The 12,463-nt window shown below is 46.1% G+C and overlaps 1 long non-coding RNA gene across 3 annotated transcripts; it reads right to left on the reverse strand.

The window, feature by feature from the left end:
- Nucleotides 1-404: 404 nt before the first annotated feature.
- LOC123394430 lies at nucleotides 405-8,734 on the reverse strand. Of its 3 annotated transcripts, none has more exons than XR_006609191.1 (3): nucleotides 8,570-8,734; nucleotides 1,310-1,427; nucleotides 405-790 (listed from the first exon to the last, which is right to left on the reverse strand). It is a non-coding gene; the product is annotated as an uncharacterized LOC123394430 (long non-coding RNA). The 3 variants fall into 3 exon arrangements; XR_006609190.1 differs by having other exon boundaries at nucleotides 1,335-1,427; nucleotides 8,485-8,734; XR_006609189.1 differs by having other exon boundaries at nucleotides 8,485-8,734.
- Between the last annotated feature and the right edge of the window lie 3,729 nt (nucleotides 8,735-12,463).

A 12,463-nucleotide genomic window follows, 5' to 3' on the forward strand; every position in this document is an offset into this window, starting at 1 on the left:
CTGATCTCTGAGACACTTGGTTTTTACATGTGTGGATTTTATCATCTCTTCTGGATGATAAATGGGGGTATTGATATATTTTTAATTAATAGAGTTTTGAAGTAATGGCTGTGTAAGTACCATGGGAAGGATTATTCTTGTCAGTGGTTTTCCCATCATGTGCTTAGGATGAATTTCAGTCTGACCGAGTCTTGCCAAGAAAACTCACAGGATAAGCTCTGCCTTCCCAGCAAATATTGAGATTTGTTGACCTTAGATGGGTGGTTGAGCTTTGTCTTTCACTCAAAGTCTGGCATCAAATCCATTTAGCTTTTTGAGGCTTAGGCATTATAAACACTTGGAAGATTTTACTGGCCACTGTGGCAAAGCCATAGTCCATCCCAGAACATACAGATTTTGGTATAATGAGTTAGTGGCCTCGTTACTGGTGTCCACATTCTAGAAATGACTTATCTTCCAAGGAACAAGCAAGTAAATAAAGTTCCAGCAAAGCCCACCATGGATCGTTTTAGAATCCTTTACGATTTTATTTTATATGAAAAAACCCAGGAGGGTAGGAGGCCCACTCACTTGCATTTAGTCTAAACTCAATCTATGATTCTTTTTAGTGTCTCCTGGAAGTCATGGCATATGGGCATAATGGGGCACTGCAGGTGTTAACCCAATGCAAAGCAGTAATTCAGAAGGAGAAAGGCCGGAATCTTCACGGTTAGTACATCTGGGTTCATTTTCCTTGAAGCAGACACAAGTCCTTACATGTCAATTAGGTGTCTTTGGTCTTTTCCTCATGCTACAGAAGGAAAATGACCATGGTTAGAATTATGGAATTTCACTTTGGAAAAGACCTAAGAGGTCAAACTGTTCTTTGCTGGCAGCTGGGATCCACTCTAAAACATCTCTTCCAAATAGTCGTTGAACCATTGCTTGATTATCTCCAGTGATGGGAAACTCACCTCTGATGAGCTCTACTGTTGAACAACTTTACAAAAGGTCACTATTTTTATGCTAATAAGCTATAAGTGACTTGAATTTCTACCCACTGATTCTAGTTACATGCACAGAGAAGTCATTTCAACAAATCTATACCCTCTCCCAAAGGAAGAACATAGCAAAGACTCCCTCTTAAGAAGGGAATGAACCTTCCATTTACTCCTTCCCCAAGCTAGATTCTACCATTACCTCTCACCATCCTCCTTGTCACTGCATGGGATTAGAGTCATGTATATTCATTAGCCCACTAAAGCCCCGAGAGGTAGAATTCTGCAGGGCCACCCAACTGGAAAGTGATAGGTTGGGAATTCAAGATCACCTTTGGGAAACCCAAGTGATGCTACCTTCCATTGTTTTCTGCAGCTGCCCAGCACCAAGGATCCTGGGAAGACGTCTGGATGTTCCTTCTCCCATGATCCACCCTAAAACAAGGAAAACTAGAGAAAACACATACCATTAAGTGGCAGTCTTGACTGCTGATCTTAGGTGCCAGAGACCCTACAGTGTGAGATTCCTTCCCAAACCCGAAGACCTAGAACCAGGCAGGAAATTCAGACGCAAAACACTGCTCTGAGGCAGGCTCACAGGGTTCCATTTCTGAGCCGCACTGCCACTCTACGAGGCAGCAATCACTCTGTGGCAATATATTCAAGAGACAGTTAAAAAATATCTCTTCCCCATTTACTGCTTTAGAAACAGAATCCACTGCCTAATTGAGAATCCTTTCTGCCTAATTACTCCATTCCCGATTTTTTTTTAAGCAGCAGAGTTGCTGTGGAATTATGTACTGTATAATTTCATCATTTAGCAATATGTAAATCAGGAGAAGAAAGGAAGAGGAAGGGAGCGACAGGAGACGTTGATCATCGTCTGAATTTCTGTGTGCAGAAATGGGCAGCAGGGTGTGGAGCAGGCAAGGAAAGACCCACCCACTGAGCAGAGCCGGGCAGGAGTTCCAGTTGCCCCCGCAGAATCGTTCTGCACTGCTCGGCAAACCACACTGGCTTCCCGAACCTCAGTTTCCCCTGCTGTCACATTCGGTACCTGCATGGCCAGCAGCCCCCATCACGGCTCCTGGTAGAGTGATGCCCTGACAGTAACCCAGTGCCTGAATGAGTGAGAACCTGGTCTCCCCCACCCCCCTGCAGAACTGTCAGTGGAGTGAAGTGAGGTAGTCAACATGCCCACTTTGAGGGAACTACAAAATGCTGATTATGTACAGAGAGCCTTAAGCGCTAATGGAGAACACACGGTTTGAGGCCTTGAATCAGAAAACACCTTCCCTTGCCTTGTTTGTTGGTCAAGGGGTCTGCTTCTTTAGAAGTAAAATGAGAATGTTCCAATGTGCTAGCGTCTGTCACAGCTAAGTCCCTCTTAATCCCCATGGCTGTCCCGCCACACTCTGCAGAGGAGAAAATGGCAGACTTGAGCTGATCTTTTTCGGTGAGTTTAGAGAAAATCAGTCTATGCAATTTGTCCCCTGGAGGCTGCCTGGATCTGAGGCTCATGGGCTAAGTTTCCCTGTGGGGGCAGCTCTCTCCCTGGCAGCACTCTCCTAGGGTCTCCCCTGTTTCCAGCCCAGATGCTAAGGTAGAGGCATCCTTTGGCGAGGGGTGGAGCCTATCAGGTTGTGACTTTAATTTCACAGCCCCCACCCACCTCCTGAGAGCATCTTTGCTGTGGGGTGTGCTCTGAGAGACCTAGGAATGCATTCTTCTCCACTCCCTGAGAGAAGGGGCTCTTATTCTGTGCTGTTTGTGGATTCTGATTTTCCCCCACCAGGTCAGAGGAAATGCAGACAAGAGCCACCCCTTTCTAAAATCAAAAATCCAGTTTTGAATGCCCCATTGTCTTCATGGTACAGGGAGTAGTTAAAACACAATGATTTAAAGGTTTAGATTCAGGAGAACTGGATAGCCCCCTCCTCTTCTGGCTTCAATGTCTCCATTTCTTTGCAAAAACACTTAAAGTGGTTAATATCTCACGACTCCTTCTCTATCTTCCACCATAACATTCTCTGCCTCGGTGACCAGGGTCCTGGGCCTCACAGCCCAATGTTTTGGCCCAGCTGGACTGATCTTGCATTTGCAGAGGGAAGAATTGAATACCAGCATGGCAGACTCGGACACTGCAGACTGCAGAATTTGTCTTACAACCACTGTTTTTCAGGATAAGTTCAGCAACTACATCAAAAGGCAGCTGCTATAATAATTTTGGGGACTTAAATTTATATTTCATTTCAGAATCTCCAAGATCATCGGAGGTATACAGAATGGAATGTGCAATTGTATAGTTAGGAGGACAGAAATTTCTTAGAAATCATAATAAAAATCATTTTTATTAGAAATCATCTAATCAACTTCCTTAGAAATCTTACCTACCTCTAGCTTATAGATAGTCAAACTACTCAACAAATATTGAGTTCCTAGAATATGGCAAACCAAAACATTGATGAACCAGACAGGCAGAGCTGGTCTGTTTGTGCTCTCGTAAGGGAAACAGAAAGAAAGTGCTAAGCAAATGCGTTCAGATTTATGTAGGCTACTGTTGCTGCAACAAAACTAGAAGAAGTTGATGGGGATGTTTGTAGTTTGAATGGTCAGGGAAGACCTTCCTCCAAGAGAAGGTGATACTCAAGTAGAAACTTGAATGATGAAGAAAGGTAGTTGCGGAACAATTTCCTCAAGTTCACACAGCTAATCAGAAATTGACCCAGGCCTCACATCCAGGACTCCAGACGTCCTGTCTTGTGCTCACTGAAAACCATGCTGGTTTTCCCCCTGAATCCTCAGTCCACACATCTGCTCACTTTGCAAAGTTCCACCTGCTTCTGGATCCCATTCTCTTCTCTTCAGGGTCTAAGATGCCTCTCCTCGCCCAGCCTTGGGGCAAGGCTGAGCTGTCCTCAAGCTCTGTGGTCTATTGGTTCAAAACAATCATACCAACAGGTCTCATTATTCTAGATCTCTTTGCTGTGAGTCCCAAGTCATCAACATGGCTGAATTCAACAATGATTGATGGTGCTCCAATCACACGGGAGGTACTCTTAGACTTTAGTAAGAAGAAATCCCTGTCCACAAGAAGGTCCCAAAACATCTACTTATTATAAAGTAGGAGAGAGAGGAGGGTGCCACATAAGTGCACAACCATTCTTATCAATTTATCCTGAATTTATAGATAACCGGCTGTGTGCAAGACATCATGTCAGGCTCTAGCATGCTCACAGAAATAAATCAGGCAGTACCTTCACTCTCAAAAAATTCTGGGTTTGGGAGGGAAGAGAGCCTTAAAATACATAAGTGATTATAATACAAAGTAACAGATACTTCAGGCAAAGAATCCTAAAAGAAATACAATCAATGGTAAGGGGTGAGTATTATTTCCTTGAAGGTGAACCATGGAGGGCTTCCCAGAGGAGGGGACATTTGAGCTGAGCCTTGATGGGAAGGAGAAAAGGGCAATTTAAGTGCAAGGAGGAGGAGTAATAAGTCATGGAGAGAGAAAGTAGGAGGGTTTGGCTGGACGGAAGTAACCCCGTCCCCACAGAGCTGTTTCTTAGCTGCTCTTCTCTGCTTCGGCTCACAGGCCTGAGTCCCACACATGCCAGCTTCAGTCACAGGTATACAGGGGCACTGTTCTTCTTCCTTTGAAGAGACACGCACAACTGCTCCCTCATTGTGACATGAGGAAATGTCATGTTTGGGAATCACTTGCCTGGGGATAGCGGTAGGTCTTCTCGTCATGCTTCCTTCAATCTGAAGAGCTGGAATTTCTGCCACTTTAGATAGAATTCTCAGAACTTTTCTTTTTTCTTTTCTTTTCTTTTTCCTCTCCTCTCTTCTCTTCTCTTCTCTTCTCCTCCCTCTCTTCCTTCCTTCCTTCCTTGTAGAGATATAAAGTGCTTGGAGCAGAGGGAGATTGGGAGAGGGAGAGAGAGAATCTTTAGCAGGCTCCATGCCCAGCACACAGCCCGACTCAGGGCTCAATCTCCCGACTCTGAAATCATAACTGAGTAGAAATCAAGAGTCGATGCTCAACGTACTGAACCATCCAGGTATCCAAGAACTCATTCTTTTTTAAATATTTTATTTATTTATTTGACAGACAGAGATCACAAGTAGGCAGAGAGGCAGGCAGAGAGAGAGGGAGGGAAGCAGGCTCTCCACTGAGTAGAGGGCCGAACGTGGGGGTTGATCCCAGGACCCTGGGATCATGACCCGAGCCAGAGGCAGAGGCCTTAATCCACTGAGCCACCCAGGTGCCCCTCCCAGAACTCATTTTAATCACTCATGTCTGCTGTGACCTTTATACTAGACAAATGGATGGCAGCCAGATAGAAAGGGCAATGATCTCTCAATTAAGGTTCTAATCTGAAATTCCACCAACCTACCGTCACCTGTACTTGGAAGCCCCTAACACCTTGGACTCAACAGCCTGTGCTGAATGTATCCCCTTCCTTCCTCAAATCTGCTCCTTTGCCCGTGTACTGTTTGGGATAATGGTTCACCTAATTAACAGTCGACACAAGGGGATCAATTCAAGCTACTGCACTTATATCTTCATCTCTTCCAGGTTTCTCTTCTCTTCCATAGAGTCTTCATATCCTGACAAATTGACTTCTCTGATGTCTCTAAATCTTGCCCTCTTTTCCAGCCCCATCACCAATGGCTTAACTCGTCATCTACTGGCTTAGGCTATCATACTCGTCACCTTGTCCTCTCGTGCACAGGTTAGCTCTCTTGTACATTGTCCATGCTGTTGCTAGAATCATCTTTTGGAAAGACAGGACATTTCTAAAAAGTGTTTGAGGTCTCCCTATGCATGAAGAACGCAAAAGTTTTCAGTTTGGACCAGATAGTATCCTCTGCCATGCCTCCCAGTGCTTCCCTCCCACATAAACACTCATCCCATTTTCACCAAATTCTTTTTCACCATTTCCTACCCCCCCCCATAAAATCCTATTTATCCTTCAGGACCAGTCCAAATGGTGCCTCCTTGTGAAGCCCAGCTGAGCCTCCTGATGGCATTCACCATGGTTTTCTTTGTAAACTCCCAAAGCTTCTAACTAACTGTTCCTTTACCTGGTGGCTTCCTATGATGCCCACGCCCTACTCCCTAGAACCTGTAACTATGTTACCTAAGATGGTAAAAGGAAATTTGCAGATACAATTACGAATCTTCAGATGATGGTGGAGGGTGCTGGCTCAGTCACTTAAGCATCCAACTCTTGACTTCAGCTCAGGTCAGGATGTCAGAGTCCTGGGATTGAGCCCTGCCTTGGGCTCCCCACTCAGCAGGGAGTCTGCTCCAGGAATCTCAATCTCTCTCTCCCCACCCCTCCCCCTGCTTGCATGCATGCTCATACCACCACCACCCCCGTCAAATAAATACATAAATAAATCGTTAAAAAAAGAAACTTGAAGTGGGAACATTACACTGGATTATCCAGGGGGCCCCAATGAAATCACAAGGGTCCTTATGAAAGGGAGCTAGGAGGTGGGACAGTGGGGCAAACGCTATACTGCCGACTTTAAAGGATGGGAGATAGGCCAGGAGCCAAGGAATGCAGCCAGCCTCTAGAATCTGGAAAAGGTAAGGAAAGAGATTCTCCCCTAGAACCTCCAGAAGGAATACAGCCCTGTGGGCCTGTCAGACCTCCAGAACTGTTTGATAGTCAGTTTATGTACTTTTAAGTCACCAAATTTGCGGTGAATTGTTAAAAGCTGCAATAGGAGATTAATACGCTCTACTTAGCATTTATTTATTTTTTTTGCCTGGTACTATCTTGTGCTTCATAATACTGTAAATTCTTGAAAGCAAGAACTAATCGGATTAATTGTCCTATCCCCCAGGTGCTTAACACAGGGCTTTGCACATGTAGACCCCCGCTACGCCTTTGAATTAAATGCTCTCTTTTGGGTATTTAAGTCAGTGGTCTTTTCGGTGAAGTCTCCGAGGTAGACTGAAATTGTTGTACATGTGAATCTGGTGGGCTGGAACTGATCCATGGCCATGGTTTCCGGTGGCTGGTATTCTTTATCAGGTTAGTAATGCTACCAAGGCCTGATGGGAGGAGGAAGGCAGCTGTGCGGTTTTATTACGCAGACCCTCACAGTGATACTTCGGGGTTTATGCTGCTGTTTGACCTTCTGTCATTCAGACTCCACATTATTCTCCCTGAAGTTTGCAAAGACGTAAACATTTGTGGTAAATATTAACAGGAGAAGACACAGAGAGACCAAGTTCTTGGCACAAGGAGCAGGTTATTTGAGTCAGGGCTTGTCCTCCCTGTACCCCCCAGGCTCGAAGTCAGTCGTCTCTTGATGTATTCATCTCTTCCTTCCTTTATGCACACATGGATTCAACGTGGATTGAACAACAGCTCTGTGCCCAGCAATGTACTAGGCACCATGGATGCAGAGAAGAAAGAGATCAAGTTCAGGATATCCAGAAGTTCCCACCAGAGCAGGGGCCGCTGGGGCCGGGGGAGGAAGGACAAAGAAGAGATCTCCGTGTGACCTTGAAGAGCAATGCTGGACATGTGTCTATGCAGTGGCTTATTTTTTTTCTCCTCTATTGGTTCTGTGGCTTCTGTCATGTGGTTGAGGACCAGGCAACTGTGAACATTGTCCACTCTAGGCCCAGAGACCAGCATCTCCCTTTTTAAAGTGTTCCTTATGAGTCACATTTCCCTTGCACAGCTGGATCTCTGAGATTCTAGATGCCCCATTCAACAGTGTGGCCTTTCAACGTTACTTTGCCCAGAAGGAACAACAATAAGCATACCTTCCAAAGGGAAGTCAGTATCCTTCTTTGTTGGGACTTGGCAGGACCAAATTGTTCAGCTTTCCTCCTCTACTCTCCCACCTCTGAATCCTGGCTGCGCTGCCACCAGATTATGACTTGAACAGCCCACTCCTCCTTTCTGGACCTTAGCTGCTGCTTCTGTAAAATGGGTGTGAATGTCTTTCCTGCGCTGCCTATCTCCTGTAGGTTTTGTGAAAATCAAATGCAATAACAAACAGTAAAGAATTCTAGAAGAATCAAAACTGTTTACGTCTGTGAGCTGTCCTTAATAGTAGTTATTCTAATATTTATACTTATAATTATTGCTGCTATCCTTATTATTTTTATCACCATTATTATCGTGGGAGAGTTGTTAGCTGCTTCTAAGAATCAGGCAGCTGTCACGGCCAAGTGTCTCAATCACCATATGATCAAAAATCGGCTAAATGAGAATGCAACGAAACCCCTTATACAGCACCACAGTCTCACTTTGAGCTGCATTTTCCACTGCTTTCTCCCTCTCAGGATCACTCTAAGCCAGATTTCTCTCTATTATGAAAGTGTTCACTGGGGAGGAGATGACCCAGGCCTGAACCTCCCCTGGCCATGGTCCTCTCTCCCCCACCCAGCGGGAGCATATACCTAGGGCCTATAGACGACCAGGTTCTTCCAAGAGCACGTCCTCAGCCCCCTGACATCCAGTCTTACCTGCACTGCAGGCCTGCTGGCTCTAGCGCCCACCACGCAGCTTTGCCTTTGTCGCTTGTTGCAGGGCTGGATCAGCCATATTTACCTTCTCAGCACCTCGGAAGGCAGAAGGGGCCAAGTTGGGGCTTCATGGAGTCCTGACCCTCTGCTCTTCACGGATCCCTCCAGTTCCTGCTGGTTTCTCATGATACCTTGACTCCTCGTTAATTGCAAGTCCCAGGTTGGCCTCCTTAAGGACTTCCATTCTCCCTTGTTGATGAACTACAATCAAGGAAGTTGCAATGCTAAGTGTAATCCGGCAGCTTAGCAACAGTGGTTCTCTGTTTTCACCACTGGAACTGAGTCTGCAAAAGGCAACTGATGAGAGAGTGGGTGCTCTTGGGATGAGTGATAACTCCTGGTTATAGGGGCCCCTGCATGGAGATCCAAACACTGAGACAGCTGGGTCTTGGCCCTCCCACTGGGCCAAGACAGTGTGGCTATTCCTTTTCCTCTGTGTCTTCTGTAAAAAGATATACACGGACCTTCTTCACAGTTCTCATGGGATTTTATGTGTAAATGTGAATAAATAATTAGAAAGAACCACGCAACAATCAGGTAATATTAAAAGAGTCTATTCTGTAAGATTTTAGGGCTGAAAATAAGACAGACACACCTACTTGTATTGGAGCCTTCCTCTTCCATGTCCCTTCTCAGTGCAGAGCAGGGAGTGGGTGGCAGTGGGCTTGTTGTGAAGACCAAATAAGACCGTGGATGTGGAATATATGCTTGGGGTTCCATGAGCTTGGTGCTAATCACACCTTGTCACTTATTCCGGCCTCTCGTCCAAGTGCTCCCCTTTCTGAGCCTCTGCTCCAGCTTGTGGAAAAGGATCTGCTACTAAAACAAAACAAATACTGGTCAGAAAACCATTGGCATAGGAGGATATGTCTAAAGTCCCTTCCAGCTAGATAATAGAATAACTGAAACATTTTTAAGAAATTAATATTTTCTATGAAAATTCCACCCCAAAGTAAAGTTACTGACCAGTTAGTCCATCATCTGAGCAAATATGCTCAGGAAGCTCTACTGGTCAGCTTCTGATTTTAGAAGCTCAGGCCCCAGCTTCACACCTTATCCACCCACAAAGGGCAGAGGACAGGCCAGGAGACCCACACCAGGTGCTCCTAGTGGAACCCGGGACAAGAGTAGGCCTCATTTTCCATATCAAAATAAAGGGCACGCACTCAATGTTCCCTGAGGCAGTTTTCAGTTAAAAAGCCTACGAATCTAACTTCTCTGTATCTCACTTCTAACAAGTCCTGGGCACAGGGAGACGGGCTGGCCTCGTGTGTGTACTGAGAGGCGCCTTGTTAGAGCAGATGGAGTGTGTCTATCATGGCGGCGGCGTAACCAGTCTGGTCACTTCAGATGTCTCTCCAATTAACACTCATGGCGGCGGCCAACTGCTCAGGCAACAGAACATGCTGGTGGAGAAGATGGCGGGAACTTCTGGGCCCGCTGCCACACCTATTATCCAAGCCTCAGAGTGGGAGGGGCCAGCCAGACTTCGCAGTGTGGGGGCGGTGGGGGGAGGGGAGGTAAAAATGGGAGGTGAAATGTGTGCAGGGAGATTTCTTTAGCTGTAGAGTCCTAGAAAGTTAGAAATGGAAAATGTTCATCTAGTCATGGCCCTGCCTATATACTTTGGTTTCACTTCCCTTTCTTCATTCCCATCATGCCTGATGCCGTTTATACCACCATGACCTCTTGCTCTTGCTTCTGCAGCAGCAATCTCCCTGCCTTCCATTTCTTTCTCCCTCCAGACCATCGCCTATAAGACAGCCAGAGCAAGATTCCTAAATCACCCTGCAGCTTGGTGTTTCCCTATTGCCTTCAGGGCGAAGAACCCAAACAAACCTGAACCCCATGGCCTGAAGCACACAGACTCCTGGAGATCGGATTTACCTAATCTCTTACTTCCTCTTCCCTTTTCACCCCACAGTGTCTCATCATAGAAGAATTACTTGAAACTCTTGAACCTACCAAACTCCTGTCCATATTCCTTCCTTTGCTTCTTCCCTTCTCTTGTGTGCCACCTTTAGAATTCAACTTAGCTGTCCCCTTTCCTGGGACACATTGTAGAGCTATCCTCTCTGAAACCCCATGACAGCCAGGTAACTGCTAGTAAAGCATTTCCACATTGATCAGTGATTATCCTTCCATGTCCCTCTCCTTCATTATTCTGGGAGCTTTCAGAGGGATGAGGATGTGCCTAATCCATTTCTTTTACAGTCAAAATTGACATTGACATCAGGTGCTTTAGTGATCTCCAGAGTTAATTTGTCTCATGTGGCTTCTGTGCCATTCCTTGAGTTGCCACCTTGGTCATGGAGAACCACTTCATCAGAGAGAAGGTTCATGGTAAATGTCAGGTGAGTAAATGAAGGACCCCTCCTCTCCTCATTTCACAGCGAGGAAACAGGCCTGGAAAAAGGAAGTGACCTTCTAGTGCTCACATGGAGGGAAGATCAGTTGGTGTTAGCTCTAGGGAATTCTCTCTCGACTTTCAGTCCGGTGCTCTTTCCACTGGACTCAATGAGTTTCAAATAGTTTCAATGACTCCTCCTCTTGTGTGAGAGAGCAGTAGAGTGCTCTCTCCTGGTGGTGTGTGTGCCCATCAAGGAAACCAGCAATATAGTCTGGATTTGCTCTATCTCCAAGCTCATGTGGCATGTCTAACCTTGTGGGCTGAATATCGAGAGTCAACTGTGCCAAAGTACAGTCAGGTTGAGAGATGGTAGAGCAAAACCATTTAAAGAATGTCAGGAATCCCCGAGACTTGGCAACACTTGGAAGCCTGTAGAGTCCAATGAAATCACAATTGTGATCCATACATACTGATTTGGGCGTGGATGTTATCTGTGTGTCTCCGTGGCCTGGCGTCGGCCTAGACCGGCCCAAAGCTGTCATCTCCCAAGCACATAAAAAATCGCTGCCTGTGTTGTTCTTGGGAAGGAAGGTTTGGCTTTGAGCAGTTTTTCCTGAAAATTCAAAATAACTCCTCTGAGTGGGCCCAGCTTCCAGGGGCAGCCTGGGAGCTTAGCACGTTTCCCTCAGCCTGGGTGTTAGTGTGCGGGTTTCTGGAACCCCGAGGGGCATCTGAAGGTCACACAGCAGGGTATCCAAATCTCTGAGCCTGATTCACAGCTCAGGCCCTCAGACCTCCTTCCTCTTAGCCCACACCGGCCCCCCAGTTTCCTCCTCTTTGAGCCGGCCGCTCTCCAGAGCTGGAAGATGAGATCTAACCACTGGCTTGTTCTGGGTTTATGTATGGATTCTTCCCTGAGAGGATAGCAGTAAGGAACAGAAGCGGTTCCTGAAAATGTGGGCAGGAGAGCATCCTAGTGAGTCAGAGCCCAGCAGGACTGAGACTGTTGGAGACCATCTAGCTCAGCACTCTCGTCTGTCTGCTGTCATTCCTTTTCTTTTCTGTTCTTTACTACCCCCCACTTTTCTCTTTGTCTGTTTACCTTTCTTTTCTTTTCTTTTTTCTTTCTTTCTTTCTTTCTTTCTTTTTTTGGCGGCTCCTCCCTAAAATTCTATATGGAAACTCAAAATGTTCAACTTAAAAATGGAAGTGCTCTAGGCGGTGGTGAGTTGGGGCTTCTAGTCTCTTTCTAAGCCTCACTCTTCTCTGATCCCTGGGCCCATCCTTAGATACCCTGGCTTCACGGACCTCAATTGTGGACCTCCAGCCTCATTTCACGCATGGGGCCACTAAGGTCCAAGGAGGTGAGGGGATTTATTAAAAGTCATACAGGGATTTAGTGATGGGATCAGGCTCTGTAGGCCCCTGTTGGCTCGCTAGATTTCTTCCAGGAACTTATGCCAGATTTCGTGTAGGCCCTATGAAGACTCAGCCTGGTCCTAGGTTCTGTAGTGGGTGAATTTTTTTATGAAGAAAAAAATCGGTTAGAATTTAAGGAGCCCTGGGACG

This window comes from Mustela putorius, unplaced genomic scaffold, assembly GCF_011764305.1.
Source record: "Mustela putorius furo isolate JIRA1106 unplaced genomic scaffold, ASM1176430v1.1 tig00003834_pilon_pilon_pilon, whole genome shotgun sequence".
NCBI classification, from domain to species: domain Eukaryota; kingdom Metazoa; phylum Chordata; class Mammalia; order Carnivora; family Mustelidae; genus Mustela; species Mustela putorius.